An 18,071-nucleotide genomic window follows, 5' to 3' on the forward strand; every position below is an offset into this window, starting at 1 on the left:
AAAATGGCAATTTTCATTTTGGTGAACTCATTGAGGGAATTGGCCAAAAAAAAAGGGAAAAGAAAAATAAAAAAAGAGCATGTGTAAGCAAACTGTGATTTCCAAAATATTTAGGAAATGTCACTTAGCAAAATAGCTTCTTTCTCCCCAGTTTACTTCAACACAAAAAGGTGCTTTTAACATACATATATGTGTGTGTCTCATATGGAAGGAATAAAAATGTCATGGAAGAAGTAAGATAAAACTCCCAAAATATCTCTATGTAGCCTGAAAGACTCTTATCATTTTCCAATCCACTCTTGGCAAGAGATGAAATAATATTGCTTCAGAATTTCAAAACTGAGCAGATTTATTTCCAAGAGGCACACAAGGACTCTTATAAAGCAGTCAAATACAGAGAGCAGTGGCCAAGGGTGTGATCAAACCTTCACTGTTGGAATGCAGGCCTGGGAGAGCCTGAATCCAAATTGCACAAATTACATTTTAGTTGTTGATCTGTAATCCTGGGCCTCCTGGGTTTTGAGCAGACACTTTCATTTAAATGTCCAGGTTCTACTAACCTGGCTTCTAACCTGCTGCAGTGGACAAGCCTTGAAGGAGAACATTCAAAATTGGCAATAAGAGACATCCAGTTCAGACAGAACACTGCAGAAAACACCCAGACTTTGAATCAGGCACAGTGAAGCTCACCATCTCCTAAATTCCTGTATTAATTACAAGGGATTTAATTGAAACTAACAAAAAAAAAAAAATTCCAGTTCAGTTATTCAAAAATGAACTGAAAGAGTTCATAAAGGAACCGAGGAATTTTGGATTGTCTGTCAGCAGTAAGCTACTTTTTGAAGAAAGTGGAGAGTTATGCTATCTTGATGTAAAAAAATGAACTCAGTAATTGGAGAAAAAATAATTCAGTTACTGACAACAAGCTTGTAAAGAACTTGCTCAGCTAAAATAACAGGGCTTTGTGTAAATCCAGCAAATCTTTACACAAATCTGTAAGAATAATTTTGGCATAGGCAAGTAACAAAGTAAGAAGCTGAAATTTCAAAGTAAAATCAACTCTCTCTCAGAGTCAGTAACAGAGATCCTATCTCCAGCAAAAATTACTTTAATCATGTCACCCTGCAGTTAGTTAGACTGAAGGAACAATAATATTTAGTGTAAAAACAATTCCAAACAATCGAATTTTATGGGTCCTGATCTAGGCTTTGCCAATCCCCCTGTGCTGCCAGGAAATGGCTCCTCTTTCCCAGTCTGTCACTGCTTTGCTGCTTGGTCCCTTCTGCACTACTCCTGATTTTTCAGGTTGAAACAGGAGCCATGGAAGAGGAGGGGGTTCCCAGCTTCCAAAGGTGTTTGAGCTCTGTCTCTGGCATGTCTGGAGCGTGGCCTTGCTGTTGGATTTTGAAGGCCCCCAAGGACAGAGTTCCCACCTGGGCCTGGGTCCTGGGTGCTGTCCCAGAGCTGGGCCACTCTCACAGGGACAGGTCCCATCCCAACACTCCCTGTCACTCCTGTGCCTCCTGCCCTTCCAGCACCCCTGGGTTTCATCCTCTCCACCTCATCCTGCAGGACAGCAAAGCCACCCCTCAGCTCTTCTCCCCAGTGCTCCCAGTGGCCCTTCCTGGGCTCTCCAGTGCCTCTCCCCTGTGCAGAGATCCGAGGTGGGATGCTGTGATGTGCACTGAAATGCTGGTGCTATGCAAACAGGAACAGAAAGATTATTTGTACTTTAACCCCATCAGCAGCGAGCCTACAAACATCTGGCACACACGCTGAGCTGTAAAGGCTCCCTGCTTTCCAGCAGAACTTTCAGAGCAGGAACTGAGGAAGCTGTAGCTGACCTTAGCTGAGGAAGTGCTGGTGGAGCTGTCTCTGCCTTTCCAGACCTTCTGCAGGACATGGCAGAAAGAGGAAGCTGCCAGCAAAGTTTTTAACAAATACTCTGTTGATGATTGTCATAAGATGCCGAACAAGGGGGAAGGCAAGAAAGGAATGAAAGCCCAGAAGAAAGCAACTGTTAATCTTGACTCCTACCCAAGCCTACTGCATGTATTACATTTTATTAGAAACATTTCTTACAAAAAGTCCACACATGGATCAAATGATCCCAGTGGAGTGACATGGTTCAGCACTAGCCAACCTACTAATATCTGTCTTGCTTGATTTTCCTTTTTCCAGGCACATGAAGCATTTTGAAATCATCTGGAACTTCCTACTGCTTCAGGACTTACTAGGTCCCAAAGCCCATGATTCAGAAGACTCCTAAGTCACCCTTTGGAAAACTTTTGGGTGTATGTGTGACCAAGCTTTTCCCTTGGAGCCTCGGCTAAAGCAGACTGGCTGTCCCAGAGACCCACTCCCTCTGTCACTGGATGTGACAATTGCACCAGTGAATGTGGTCAAAGCTTCAGCTAGGCAGAAGGCAGGCAGCCAGCATCCTGAAGGGTTTGATAAAACAGAGTGTGTCTTCATTCCAAATTACGACAGAGCCCCTGGATTTCAAGTTGTTCACAAAGCAAAGATCTGTATGAAATATCTAAGCCTTTCCAAAAATAAAAACAAACCAAATCCCGCAAATGCTTGGACACGGTCCATTTTTTCATGTAATATACAGAAACTTCTCAAAAACTGGGTGGGGAATTGTTTCAGAAAAGGGCAAAACCTTCCAAACTGCTTGCTTCCAAAAGCCCTCTGAGCCCTGTGGAGGAGGCAGACAGATATTTTGCTGAAATCTGACTGGAATCACCTCAGTGTGCATGTGATAGGTCAGAAAAGGGCAGATCTGGAGTTTTGCTGCCCCAGTGCAATTTCTTCCCAGCCAGGCTGCAGCAGGAGGGACATCTCTGGGGTCTGCAGCTCCCTGGAGTGGGGTCTCTCCTGTGCTCCAATATCCACAGTTTGGATCACAGCCCTCAGTGCCAGAAAGAGAAAGAAGCTGCTCACTGTCTCAGTCCTATTCTCCCCCAAATAAAGCCTTGCAGGAAAGGGAAGGGATCATTTCATTTCTTAAAGGGCAGCTGAATCCCCTCTAAATGGCCACATTCTTGTCCCTTTTGCAGAGCGTGACTGGTGCCAGACGTGGTCACAAAGGCGTATTCACGGCTTTTTCCTTCCTACACATTCAGGAGTTGAAAGCCAGTTTGGTACAAACTCCCCAAAATGACTTATTCAGCAGCTGCTTGCCAGCTTCCTGTTTGCAGAGCAGGGGGGGATGGAGCAGGGGCACAAACGCCACCACCAGGCACGCTGCTGTGGGCACCCTGTGCCCCTGGTGCTCCCTGAGCCTGGCAGAGCATCAGCCACTGCTGACCAGGCTTGGCTTGGGCAGAGACCCCAGCACCAGACTGGCCTTTTCACCTCTGCTCTTGGTTTCACCAGCAAATTTGCTTTTTCTTGAGGTCACTGGTCCCTGGGATATGTTCCAGCTCTAATGAGGATCTTTTCCCTAGTAAATAATTCCTCCTCTCACCAAGGGAATGGAGCAAATGCTCAGCCTCAAGCTACTGAGCACGGAGGGCAGCCAGCTCCTACCCTTGCCAACAGCCATGGAAGTGATTATCCTCCCTGGGATCAAGAGACTCAATGTCTTGTCTAAAAACCTACAGGAAGACATTGAGGGAACAGGGACAAAGCTGTCCTTCAGCTCATAGGTTCATTTATAGCAGGGAAATCAGGAAAAATGGACAAACCTTGCTCACTACAATGCCACCTTCATACTGGCAGCCTCAGATCCTTCCTCGTAGCTCTCAGCTCCATCATGGTTTGGAGAAGTGTAGGAAAGACCAGGATAAAGATTGTCCAGATGCTTTTTATGTGGGAGCTGAGCCTTCAGGAGTGGTGTGGGGTGCTAGGGTGTCCCTGTTGGGCACACCATGGGTTTGCTGAGGAGAAGGAACCCCTGGGTCTGTGCAAGCTCACAGAAAAAAGAATGTCTGCTGTGAATGGCTCAGTAGTGACTCCTGGTTGCAGCGGGAGGTGATCTCAGGATGGCTTTTGGTTTTCTCAGGGATGGATTTTGGTTCTGTGGTTTTTTCACCATCTGTGACTGCCAGCAGTATGGTTTCCCTCCTCAGCCTCCTACATGGCCTTTTGCTGGAAAACACCCCTGTAGTGTCTGCAGCCCCTGCAGCCACGCTCACTCTCAGCTCCCAGGGAGGAACCACAAACTTCTTCATGTCCGTGACATCTCCAGGAACACAACCTGCCTCAGGCAAGGGACAGCCTTCCCAAGAGCAGCCCACAGCCCATGGGAAGGATTGCTGTGCTGGTGGATATTTCTTCCACAGTGCCACCCTCTCTCCAACTCAAGTGCTGTAACTGAGCAAGCTGGGACCTCGTGCCCTGTCCCAGCAGGATTTCAGATTTCACTCCAGTGGCTCCGTGCTCTTTCACAGGAGCACACACCACACTGGCAGCCAGGTAAGGGTTGGGCTCTGCTCCCAGACAACCAGGGACAGGACAAGAGGACACAGTGTGAAGTAGCACCATGGTAGGTTTGGGTTGGACAATTAGAAGGAATTTTTCACAGAAAATATGATTAGATTGCAATGGATTGCTCAGGTGGGTGGTGGAGTCACCATCCCTGGAGGTGTTTAAGCAAAGACTGGATGTGGCACTCGGTGTTCAGGGCTGGGTGACAAGGTGGTGCTTGGTCATAGGTTGGACTCAATCTCAGAGGTCTTTTCCAACCCAACTCATTCTGTGGGAGGCTCAGGCTGTCTCAGCTGGAGCTATTTGATCAGCATTGTGCTGATAAGCTGACCACCAAAGCTGCTCACTGATGATCATTAGTGGCAGGGCAGTGCTAAATGAGCTCAGATGTGCTTTCCTGGCAGCAAGGGACACTTTCTGCTCACTGAGTTCTTTCAGCAGAGGCTATTTGTACATGCCAGCAGTGCTCACACCTGAGCCTGGCTGCAGCAGTGACAGGGCCAGAGGAGCCTGGGGCCCCTCAGTCACGGGACAGGCACCCAGGCACACCACTGCATCCCACTCTGCCACGGGGAGCTCCTGAGACAAGGGGCAGACATGGCCCTGGCAGGAGCAGCAAGTACTGCTGAGGGTGGATTAGGTGAGCAATGTGGAAGGATTTGACAGCTCAGACACCAGAGATGAGGACAGGGGTGCTGCAGGCAGACAGCCAAGGCATGGTGGTACTCACACCTCCTGGATCAGGCCTCCTACCCTGGCAGAGAGGAGCCACTCCTGCCCTGTTTGTTTGGAAAGTGTGCATCCCTCCTTTCTGGAAATGGGCCTGTCCCCACCATCATCCTTTCCATGTGTTGCCATGGAGAGAACAAATGTTTTTGTGCCTTTTCTGAGGTAAGTTTGGATCTAGCTGCAAGTGGAATTGATTAGCAAAGGTGACTTGATATATTGCTTGGTGGTAATGCTCCAGGTCCCAGGTGTGCACACATCCTTTGGGCTCATGGCATCAGCCCCAGTGGCATTCCAACAGGAGCATGGCTGGGACACGTGGGAGGGATCCCAGGCTGCTGGGACAGAGCTCCTGCATGGGACACATCTCCAGCATTAGCTCTTCAGCCTTGGTGCTGAGCTGAGACTGACCTGCAGCATCTTAAGCGCTGGTCTTGCATAAACCACTGGCTGATACACACACTGTGCTGTGCACAGCAGCTGTGCTTCTGATTCCAAATGGAATTTGGAATAAATTTCCAAGGAAAAATCAGCAATCCCCAGAAACATCAAAACCAAACACTTCAGAAACTCCTCCAGGAGAAGCATTTGAAAGGCAGGAGAGTGCCAGCACAGCACTGTGGACATGTCAGGGACCAGGGAAGATGGAGAGACCACAGCATCCAGTGCTGCTGACTCGGAGTCAGCCCTCACTAAGTCTAATTTAATTTTGTTGCACATCATCACCCCCAAGGAGCCTTGGTAGGTGAGTGGTGGTGCAAGTGAGGCCAGTTTTTCACAGTATGTGCTGTATTCTTGCAGCTACTGATTCAGCTAAAAGCGTGTTCCGCCCTGGGGCTGGCCAATTACAAATTTAGCAGCTCTAGTTTCTAGGTCCATAAATATCTTTGTGGTAACCTTTCTCATTGCATCTGGGAAGGGCCCAAACAGGAAATCTCAGGTAGAAATGGGAAATGAAACCTCATAATTTGAGTCATCAATCATGCAGTTAGGTAAAGTTAGGAGAAGAGTTAGCCTGAGTACAAAGGAGCTTCTCCCTGGCAGGGCTTCTAGAAATAGAAGCAGCAATTTTTTCTGGTTTCCTGGAAATCTTGCATCTGAACTTGCTCTTAAATTTTCCTTCTGGAAAAGGACTAAAATCTGACCTACTTTTGAGCAAGAGAGCCATTGGGATCAGAGTTCCAAAACAGGCCTGGTCATGGATGCTCCCTTGGAGCCCACTGAGGCTGGTTGTTCAGTGCAATGAGATAATGCTTCTCTGGAAGGATTTCACACAAAGAGATTCTGTAATCAAGGCTTCAAATAAAATTATCTGCCTTGTTGTTCAGGGCCAAAGAGTCCATCTTAATATTGAAAGGCAGTTGTGTTTTCTGTCTTGAGCTTGAGTTTTGTCATAAATTTAAAAAAAAAGCCTGACCCTGGTAACCAAACTGCTGAGGAGCCACTGCTCAAAGTGAGGTCAGACTCTGAAATCAGCCCTCACAAACAGTTGGTTTTGTGGCCTTTTGAAAATAACTCTTTTCAGATGTGCAATTGGGGATTTGCCAGGCTGCTCCAGATATTTCCCCAGAGGTCCAGATGGTACAAAAAGACATGCAAAATAAGAGATGTCATTCTTAAATAAGATTAGTGACACTCTGCCTTGCTGTGCTCTCATTGTACCGGCGTGGGTTTGGGGTGCATGACCCAAAGCTCTGCAGCCCTTTGCAAAGAGGGGGTGTCTTGAGGGATTTGTGTGGGGTTCCAAGCAGCCCAATCTCACTGGGGGAGATGAGAAGCATCTTTCACACCAGCACAGTAATATTTTTTTGTAACTGTAACACTCAAAACACTCCTAGAGTGAAAATCCAATCAGCCTCAGAGCAACCCCGCCTCAGCCTCTCTGGGATATCCTGAGAGCTGCCCTGGGACAAAATGCTTGAAATCTGCTCTTCTCTTTGGGTGAGACATTCCAAGGAAGGGGATTTGGAAAAAGTTGCCATTCCACTTCACAATGAGGACCAGATTTTCAAGAATTCCTACTGAAAGAAAATTCCACCACATTTGGAAACTAATTTTAGACAACAGAAGTATTTCCATCCATCTGGGGGAGGGAGTCAAGGCATGTCCCCCACAGAGCACAATCCCAGCACAGCTCTGAGCCCTGGGCTGTCATTCTGGAGGACAGGGGGTCCTGGCCAGCTGAGGACACTTCCCAGTGCCCTGGGAAGCACAGGGAGGAGATGTCCAAACAACTTCTTGCTAACTTGATAGCATCTGCCTCGCATTTTTGTTTGTGTATCTGGTTTCAGTCTTGAACAAAAAAATGAAACAAGACCGAGCCCTGGAGAGCACTTGCTGAGGGTGTCTGGGCAAAGCCACGGTAAGCCCAAGCTGGCAGGCTTTGAGAGGGAAAGCTAAGCAACCCTCCAGCCCTTCTCATCTTCTCCAACAGAATGTTCCCCATGATCTCTCAGGATGTGGGATTGAGCAGGACTTCAGGAGCCACCTGTGGACTGGGGGCTGCCCAGCACAGCCAGCAGCTCTTCCAGATCTCTTGGACTTCATCACCTGCACCAGAGCTCCCCAGAGCACAGTCCCTGATTGCTCTTTGGGAATCACAGATCTGGACCATTCTCCAGCTACCAGAGCAGCAGAGCAGAGGGCCTGACTCATCTCCCTCTGTGGGATGGAGCTGGGGTGGAGCTGGGGTGGAGCTGAGGTGGAGATGGGGTGGATATGGGATGGAGCCGGGATGGAGCCGGGGTGGAGCCGGGATGGAGCCGGGGTGGAGCTGGGATGGAGCTGGGATGGAGCCGGGATGGGCCCGGGATGGAGCTGGGGTGGAGCGGGGATGGAGCCGGGATGGAGCCGGGATGGAGCCGGGATGGGGCCGGGATGGAGCTGGGATGGAGCTGGGATGGAGCCGGGATGGGGCCGGGATGGGGCCGGGATGGAGCCGGGATGGAGCCGGGATGGGGCCGGGATGGGGCCGGGATGATGGCCAGCCCCAAGGCCACCACTGGCCCTCGGCCCCCGTGCCCCACTGCAGACACAGGAATGTTCCATGGGACAGTGATAGCCCAGTGGAATGTGACTGCCCGCCGGAGCACTGCGTGCTGCTGCTTGCAAAATACTATTTGTGGCACCAGCAGCATCCCAAAGCCAAACTGCAATGCTGCAGCCACAGTCTGCCTGATTCCCAGAAATTCCAGCAATGGATGAGGCCGGGGATTTTTCTCACACACCCACACAGGAACTTAGAGAAGGAAAAGCTAAATGTATATGCAAAAGCTGTTGATGATGGTCACCTAAGTCCTACCTAAGCATCCAGCCTGGAAAAGCTGCTGTCTCCTGAGATGTGAAATGCTCCCATGGCTTTCTCAGGAATTTTCTCCTGGGGGCTCTGACTGCAGCCTCTCCTTGTCCAGGCTGACATCCTGTCACTGACTGAAATGTGCCTGCCATGTTGTGAGGAGAACAACTCACTGTGCAATTGAAGAATCTGAGTTTCTCCAGGGATTATTCTAATTAGACACCAACTATTTTTACCCCATATCATATGTTGGAAATACAACTTTAAAACCACGCTGGAGCAGCCAAGTTAAATACTGTAATAACCCTGAAAATAGGGTTAGTGACTTTAATGGCTAACAACAACATTTCCAGCAATAGCTCCAAAGCAGAGGGAATAACTGCCATGCTTCTTGGCACAAGCTGGACTCTGGGAGAGTCAGGGATCAACCTGCAACCCTTGACAGGAGCTCAGGGCTATCTAAGTCCATCAGCAGAAGCTCTGTCATAACCACTGCAAATGATGGGTGCCTGGAGTGGCTCAGATAAAGAGTGTCAAATGCTAGAAACAAATTACATTTACAACAGCTTCTGTATTTGTGAATATCACTAGAGCAGGCCTCATAAATTTTCCAGCAAACCAGTGATTATGGCTAACGGGAAGGAGGCCAGTGGCTTAGTGCCCAGAGCAGCTTGGGAATGCTGAGCTCCCTCAGAGCTCAGGCTGGGAGCAGAGCAGGAGGGAGCAGCAGAGAGTCCTGCCTGACCTCAATCCCTCAGTGCCGTGGTGCTGGGCAGCTCAGGCAGCCTGGCAAAGCCATGGGCCTGCAGCCACCCACCCCCACTGGGCTTCATCCTGCTCTGCTTTTCCTAGGCCATGCAGAGAGCTCCTGCACAGGACCCTGCTGCCTAAGCTACATCCTCATGCTCAGAAACTGAGGTTTGGCAAAAGCTCTGGGGATAAAAAAAAATCCCTTCTTCTTCCCAAAATATCACACATGGTCTACAGTGGGCTAGGCTGGCAAATCTCCAATTATGTGGGCACAGGTTTGGAAGGACTGGGGTTAAACTTAGCTCCAAATATACACAGAGTTTACATCTTATTTTACAGCTGCAGGATGCCAGCTCAGTTTAAGTCTCAAAGCCCTTTCACTGCCCCACACCCTGTCCCTTTTCAGGTGGGGGTCTGGTGGTCCCCAGGGGGCACAGAGATGTCTCTGCAGCCAGCTGAGGGATGGCACCACACCAGCTGAAGGCCTGTGTCCAGCTTGGGATGCTGGATGAATTTTTTGGACAGATCATTGGGTATGTGCCCATTCTGCTTCCCCAGGGACACCCAGGGCAGCTCCCTGGCACTGGGGATCAATTGCACACAGGTTTCCAGAGCTGCTGGGAGCACAGGGCAGCTCTGGAAACCTGTGTGCAATTGGGCAGAGAGACTCCTTGAGAAAGCCCCTGGGATGCTCAGCTGCAAAAGCCCACAGCAGACAGCTTCCAGGGGATGCATTTCACCAGTGTTAAACTTGTGTCACCTTCAGCACAGCTCTATGCAGAAAACTGGGAATTGAAAAAATATATTGTCCAGACAAGTGACCCTCACCTGTGCAAGGTAACATCTTCCTGTGCTGCCCATTTTCCAAACCTCTTAGAAAATAGCTGCTGGCTAATGCAAGAGCAGCCCTGGAAAGCTCCAGGGGGGTCTCAGACATAAGGGATTTTCCTGAACACATCTCAGAGTGCATGGACCAAGAATTCTGACAGCACTGGGATGGCTAAAGACAAACCTTGGAGCTTTGGAGGGTTTTTTTTGTTTTGCTCAGATTCCTGTGGTCTGCAATGCCACTTTAGCACCTGCCTTTAGCTGTGGGAAGACCCATCCCATGGACACCAACTGGGTAAAATGTTGCTCAGCAGTTTCTTTAATGCCTCAGGTTTTTGGTTACCCTAGCCCACCATGCCAGTGGCTCATTTGTTTGTCACTGTGGAATATTTCCATATCCCAGGCTTGTGGCTGCAGTCCACATCACTGCTCCCACCCCTCTCTGCTGGCATCCTGCTCTTTCCCCATAGCTCTGAAACTCCCTTGACCTTCCTCCCTGCAGTCCCTAAAATAGTTTAACTCCTTTCCATTTTTAGAGGTCAGGCTTAAAATCTGTTGTGGATTCCAGCAGCAGAGACCCAGGTTCCAAAGTAGCCTCACTGGGAGCACCTCACTGTGCCATGGCCAGGAGAGCACAGGAGAGGGCTGCCATGGAAGCTCAGCTTCTCTTGTTCCCACCCACAGCAAATCTCCAGAATATACATTATCCCAAAATAGTGGGATCAGCCACAAGGATGTCCTTCTCCTGGGAAAGGGCAGACAAACAGCTCGCTGTGGGGTGGCAGGGCAGGACAGAGGAGTTACTCACTGAAGCATTTCCTTTCTCATGATCACTCCGTTTATCTCTGATTAGAGCAGGGGTTTTTTAAACTTCAATCAGTCAGCCTGGGAAAATAGGATGGCAGTTCTTCTAACTGTCCAGCAAATTGCTTGTGGAAAGCATTTGTGAGAGCTCAACTAATCCAGAGAAATTGCTCCAGACAGGCAGCACCGACTCCAAAAATTGGTTATACAACATTTAACTTCTAAACCTCTTAGTCAAAAAGCTTAAGCTCAATTCCAATAGGAGCTGGGTTGTAATGAATTTGGTGTGGATGCCAGTGTGAGGTGTGTAAATAGCATGTGTAAATAACACCTCAGCTATTTGGCTGTAGTCACTGCAGCAAATACATCAGGCTATTGTGCTTCCCTTCCAAACCTGTCATAACATGCACCACCCCAGCTGCTGCCAAAGCTTCTGCCTTTTTCTGTCCCCCCCCCAGATGTTTCAATCTCCAGTTTGAAGCTGACATCTGGAGAAGGGATGCTGTAGAAATGCTACACATCAGCAGGCCAAATATGGGATATGCTATGGAAATGAAAATGACAGAAGTGACAGAACAAAATTAATGGGCATCCAGATGCAAGGCAGTAAGTGATAAAGTGCCTGTCAGGAGGCTCCTAATGCAAAAACAGGCATGAAACCTTGTTGTACTGCAAGCCCTCCCAGGAGGGATGTGACATCTGGCCAGTACCAGTTTCTGGAAAAAAGGCACACTCTGCAATCTGAGTCCCCCAAGTCACTCAACATTTCCAGTGCCCCTCTCTGCTCCTCACTCCCACAGGCTTGTTAAGCCACCCTGGTCCTCTCCCATCCTTTCATCCTCTGCAGCCATTTCTCTCAAGGCAAAAGAACCTCTGAAATAGCTCCTCCATGGTGCTTTGGGGCCTTAGCATCTCAGGAGATGAGACTGCAGGCAGGGGACATGGGGCATGGAGGTAGGAAGACCCCCTTTAAGGAAGAGTTTCACAAAGAAGGGCTTAGAACAGTCCCTCAGGCAACAGGCAACTGCTCTTTGAGTTCCACCATGGGCAGAAAGAGCAGATTTCTGTGCACTCTTTGTAAGAAACCTGCATTCATCAGGTTGTGAAAGATGAACATTTCTGCTGGAGCAGCAGTTGCCTTTTTGGTGAAATCAAGGAAACCATTGCTGGTGGGATTCTTGCAGCAAAGGGCCTGCAAACTGCAAATCTGTGTGCTTTGAGTTGGGTAAAGTGGTGATTGTGGTGACAGCAGCAATGGACTGCTTGATTCTGAAGTCATACAAAAAATTTACTGAAGGATTTTGGTGGCACAGGAGCTCTGGAGGTCTCCTGCTCCAAGCAGGTCTGGCTGCAAAGCCAGAGCAAGTTGGTCAGTGCCTTGCCCAGTTGAGTTTAAAATCTCCAGGGATGGAGGTCCCACCACCATTCCAGGCCTGTCTGGTGCATGGCAAGCAGAATTTCCTTGTTACTACTAGTGGCTGCCTGCATTTATGAGGTCCTTGTAAGCTCCAGGATTTGATTCCCCTCCCTCACCTCCTCCATTGTGACAAAAACCACTCTCCCATGGCCACTGAACTCCTCATTTTGTCCTTCTCTCTCCAGTACTGGTTGTTTTACTCTTCAGAAAGGTGGAGAGAAAAGTGAAACAAATGTGTTGACTGCACCAAGGCAGTTTTATTTTCTTTTTCTCTGTAGATATGCTGAAGAATTCTCCAGCAGATCAGACCAAAAAAGAAAACCCCAAACCCCAACTCTGGTCATTTTATATACACAAAGAGGAATGCAGGAATTCTGACTTACTCCAAAGTATTTTTGGTTACTGTGTGTCACTACAAATTTGTTAAGAGTAGAACTAACCCACAATCCCACTAAAGACACAACTTCAAGTTTTGATTTAAATAGCTACTGCAGCCCACAAAAGTAGCAAGAGACAGCTCCTGCTGCACTTTCTGAAACACATCAGCAGAGAGAAAACAGGTAAGTAGGAAAAAGCCATGAGCTAGGCAAGTGTGATAAATTTTCAGGAAGCAGGAAGAAATAAATTGGGAGTTTAGCTCTTTTGAAAGTAATTCCTATTTTTTCAGTGAATATTTATATTGGCTCTGTGTTCCTATCTTTCCAGTCAAAACTCTGTTTCTCACCACGTGATGATGTATTTTAACATGAGGCCAAAAGGGATTCATATTCCAACTAAAGCAACATGGATGTGCACGTTGTACACACATGATTTGCCTTCAGAGAGGGTGCCCAGAGAAAGGCAAGAAAGTTTCAGATCATTGCAAGCAGATGTGGTGTTGATCTCAATCAGCTCCTAGACCAAAAAGAGAAACCAAGCTCTGATGGGCAGCAATCTGCAGTAGGGGAAAGGGATTCCTGTTTGGAAAGGGAGCACAGTTTACATTCCTTATGGAAATTCACATATTCTGCTATGGGAATAAAAGCTGCTTCTGATGCAGTTCTTACCTGTCCTCTTTGGCCACCCATGACACTGGAGCAGATGGGGAAGCAGCAGATTCAGCAGCTCTGGTTAAATTGGCTGCTTCAGGTGTATCTAGACCTTTGGTTGGGGTAGATATGCCCCAGGGAATTGCTGATTTCAGTATAATCACCCAAAACTGCACAGTAATGCCACGTGAGGCTGCCTGAGCTTTGCTTGGCAGAGAAGGTGTCTTGGGTTTAATCTTGGTAACCCAGACAAGGTCACCTGAAAGTTGGTTGCAGAGAGGCTTGGATGGCCCAAAAGAGCTGGAGCTCAGCCACCATCTTTGCCCAGTTTCAGGAGAAATCTCAGCAGAGGTGATTCCTTAGGCACTTGATTTACCCCTGAACCTGGATAAAATCCACTTACACAGAGATCAGGCTTACACTGCCAAGAAGCATTCCTGGTTACTTAGGAGGAATTAGTACCTCAAAGAGAGCAAGATCCCTTAGCAAAGGGACTCATTTTTCACTATCAATTACATTTACGCTGGGGCTTTACCAACATAGGGGTTTTTGGTGAGAATATGATATTTTCTTTCTTCTTTTTTTAATTTATTTTTTACATTTCTAAAGTAAAAGACAGCTTTGCTGTCTTGCAGAGCCACAACACAGACCCATCCTGACTGAAGCAGCGGGTGAGGATGGAGATGTTAAAAATGAGTGAGCACTGCAAAAAGCATTAGTGATTTACATGTAAAAGCAAACTTTACCTATATTGTATTTATGTCCCTAGACCATTTTTTTTTCCCTGGGAATATGTGAGTTCCCATCTCTTCAAAAGGAGGAGTTTGTTTTCTGTGGCAGTTCTTGGAACTGGAACATTAAGTCTGATGCCAACTGAAAAATTGATATGCAGAGGGTGCACCCTGCTGCTTTCCAGTTACTTGAATTCTTACCCTGGAGCTCTGGCTGCCTGTGCTTTTCTGGGAAACAAATAATCACATCAAACCTAAGGGATTTGTTTGAAGACAGATTTGAGGATTCAAGAACCCTTTTGTTTAAATGAGGCCTCAGACAGAAACTGGAGATCCTTCATGTTTAAGTTGCTCTTTGAGCAATGGAACAAAGTACAGTTTCCTAGGCTCCTCTGTCCCATTTCCTTTCCCTTCCTTCCCACAATAACCTCTGTCTCCTCTTGCTTTCCTGAGGACCTGGTGATGCTGACAGCTGCCCTGTCCCCAGCCCTCCCACACCATCCACCTCCTGTGTCCCACAGGCTGCATGCCAATGCATGCACTGGCTGGCCAGTTCTGATCACCCAGAACACTTCAAACAGTGCAGGGAACTGCTGAGCACATTCTTGTTTCTTTTTGGAAGGAGGGTGTGATTCCAGATCTTTTCCCTCTATCCAGAAACCAGGTTTTATTACAGAAACTACAGGAACTCAACCTGCAGATTTAAAAGAGAAGGAGATAGGCAAGGTGAGTGTGTAAATTTTCTTACCCTGAGAAATAAGGTTAACAGGGAAATGTAGCAGCAATTTAAGTTACAACAACTAAACTTGAAAAGCAGACCCCAAGAGAAGGGCTCTCTGTCTTTTGCTCTGCCTTGTGAGTTTAGATGAGCTTGTCTCTTGAAGCATTTTAATTTTTCTTTTAACCTAAGAGGACAAGCAGGATGGAGTTACAAATTACTCCAACTGTAATTAACTTGCAGTGTATGCAGAGCTAATCTTTGCGTTGGCAGCATGGATTCAGGCAGGAAAGCCTTTCTCAGACCAGGTCCTGTGTGCCAACAGTTCTGGTCAATGATTATCCCTTGCAAAAAGCCTGTGACATACTCCCCCCAGTCACCTGTTTACATCCCAAATGTTCTCAAGTTCTGCTATTTCAAGCTTAACTCTTGTGACCCTACTCAATGATATTCAATCCAAGTCTCTTTACCATATCCTGCAAGGCAAACAGCTTCAGGTCAGTTTTAGTAACCAGTGCTATGTCATGCCTGTGTTCAATGACTCTAAGTATGCCCACGCCCATATGTTTCCTAAATTTGGATGTCTGTGATAGCAAACACCAGGGGCTGGGTGGGCACTCCTGTTTCACCAAAGAAGAATTTGGGGTATTTTTGCTCTTTGAGCATTTCCTGGATGAATTCAGATTTACTAGAAGATATCAGCTAAGCAGATGAGCAAACCAATTGTGACTCCTGCAAAATGTTTCTAAGAGGTGGATGAGTCAGATAACAGATCCACAGAGCAGAAGATATCCACCCCCTACAGCAGCCAACTGTCAAAGCTTACAGACAGTATGAAAACAGATCATGTATGGAGTAATATTTCTCCTAAATACTCCACCAGACCCAGTGGTTTGTGGCTCAGGGACTTCCTGAAGCAGAGATGCTGTCTGTCTGTAACAGCCTAGACAGACTTTTCTTCCTGGTATTTCTTCAATAGGTTCTTGAACCCAAACATTTTAGTACTCACAGTGTCCTGTGGAAATCAGCTCCTCGGTCTATGTGTAAATTGTCCCTGTCTTTCTGATCCTGGCACTTTCTAGGCCACTTTCTTTCCTTTTCAGTCTTTGCCCACTCTCCATGCCAAGTTTGTAATGAACCTCTGAGACAGAGAGTGAGCAAGCCCCACTCACTACTTAACTTCTGGTCTCCTTTGGAAAATGCTCTGATGTTTTATCCCAGGGGAGCCAGAAAGAATGTGACCAATTTTTATCCCAGTACACTCATACACATAAGCATCATCTTTGAAAGTTCCCTTCCAGCAGCATTTCTGTATTGCAAAAGGTACAGGATTACTCCTGTAAAAACAAATGATCATCATCAGCTCAACTGCATCCTAATCTGCACAATTTTTGATCTGTTATGAGTCACTGGAGGAGCTTATCTGCACTGCTGCTGTCTGCTGACATTGCACAGGATGCAGGAAAATGGTGATTCCTCAGTGCATTACCCTGACCTCAGCTTTGCACCCCATTTATGCCTGTTTGTGCTCTTACTGCTCCAGGCCACTCATGTCAAAGGTGAGGGGTGGCTCAGTGCAGAGGGCACAGACACAGAGAAGGGATGTGACCCTCCTCCAGCTCAGGGACCTGGTTTAAGCACAGCTCAGCACGTCACTGCACTGGTACAGTGGAGAGGAAACTCTCCTGAAGGAGAGGCAAGAATAAGTGGTTAGGGGCAAGGAGCCAGAGGAATTTCTTTAATTGGCTTTTTCCCTGCATCCAGCACATTCTGAGCACTGTCAGCAGAGGGGCAGAGCTGGAGATGGCTAACAGCTCTCAGGCCTGCAATGCTCTGACTGGACAGACATTTACAGATTTCTCCACAAATCCCCCCAACACTCTCATGAATACCCTCTCTTTGTTCTGACTATTTATAAGCATGATTGCATCTTGATCTAGAAAATACTGAATGAATTGTCTTTAACCCCTTCAGAACAGGAAACTACTGTATTTTAAAAAGCTTGGCTGATTGTTGGTACAGCTCCATGTCATCCTTCCTCACCTCCTGGTAGTTTAGCTGAGCCTTTGGTCGCACTCTCCAGCTTCCCATTGCTCCTGTGCAGCTGGGAGAGGCTCCCAGGCACAGATATCCTATGGTACCATCAAAACCAGTTTTACCAGGGATACCATGCAAGCTGTCAGTCCTACAGATGTAGGGAGCAGAGCCCAGCAGTTTGCTCTGCTCACTTGGGTTTTTAGCTTTTGTTCTTTTTTAATGGTTTGGGTTGGAAGGAACCTTACAGCCCATCCAGTTCCACCTTTGCCATGGGCTGGAACAACTTCCACTATCCCAGGCTGCTCCAAGCCCCATCCAACCTGGCCTTGGACATTTCCAGGGACAGGGCAGCCACAGCTTCTCTGGGCAACCTGTGCCAGGGCCTGCCCACCCTCACAGGAAAGAATTTCTTCCTAATATCTAACCTATTTGTTTCTCTGCATTGAGCAATCCTGTGAAGTCAACCATTTCTTCTTGTCAGAGGACAAAAATGTCTTTCACACAAAGCAAACAAACAAATAAGACTGAGTAGAATCCATTAATAGGTTACTGAATAGGACTTAGTTGCCCTGTCTGGTCCAGAGCTGAGGCTCCCAGAAGCTGTGTTGCTTTACTGGGTTTTCCCATTGCTTGCAGTGCACTTGGAAGAATTCCCTGCATCCTGAGTGCAAAGCAGGTGGACCAGTACCTACCATGGATACCCCCAAATTTAGGATAATACACTCACATCTGCTCACATAACGAATTGAACGGACTTGCTTTACAGACCTGAACATTTGATCTGTGGCTCAGCTTGGGTGTGGGAGATACCAAAGTAGCTACAAGCACTTCTCCCTCCTAGCACCAGGTTTTGGCGTGCTGCATGTACCTCAGACGCTGGTTGGAAATAGCTCTGGATAAGACACACTGGCAGTTGCGGATAAGCAGGAAGCGGCAGCCAAGACTGGATGTCAGGAGAGGCCAGGAGGGGATGTCATAAAAACCCTGTGCTGCTTGGAGTGCTTTCATCCACGGGAATTCTTCAGGAGTTGGCTCATGAAGAGCTGCAGCTGTCCCGTGCTGCTGGCAAGAGCAGCATGGCCACGTGAAGTGTCCAGGCGATGGCCGGTGGGGAATTCCGCGGCTCTTCCTAACGGGACAGAGGAGGCTTTCAGCAGACACTGCTGAGCTTCACTTGGCACCTTACAAAGAGAAAACTTGAAAATCTGCCCCTACTGCTCTGTCCTGCTTCCACGCTGCTCTGCTGTGCTGGCTGGAAAAGGATGATAAGTCAGGGCTCTGCACAGCCTGGGAGCTGTAGGGA

This window comes from Melospiza georgiana, chromosome 16, assembly GCF_028018845.1.
Source record: "Melospiza georgiana isolate bMelGeo1 chromosome 16, bMelGeo1.pri, whole genome shotgun sequence".
Taxonomy (NCBI): Eukaryota; Metazoa; Chordata; class Aves; order Passeriformes; family Passerellidae; genus Melospiza; species Melospiza georgiana.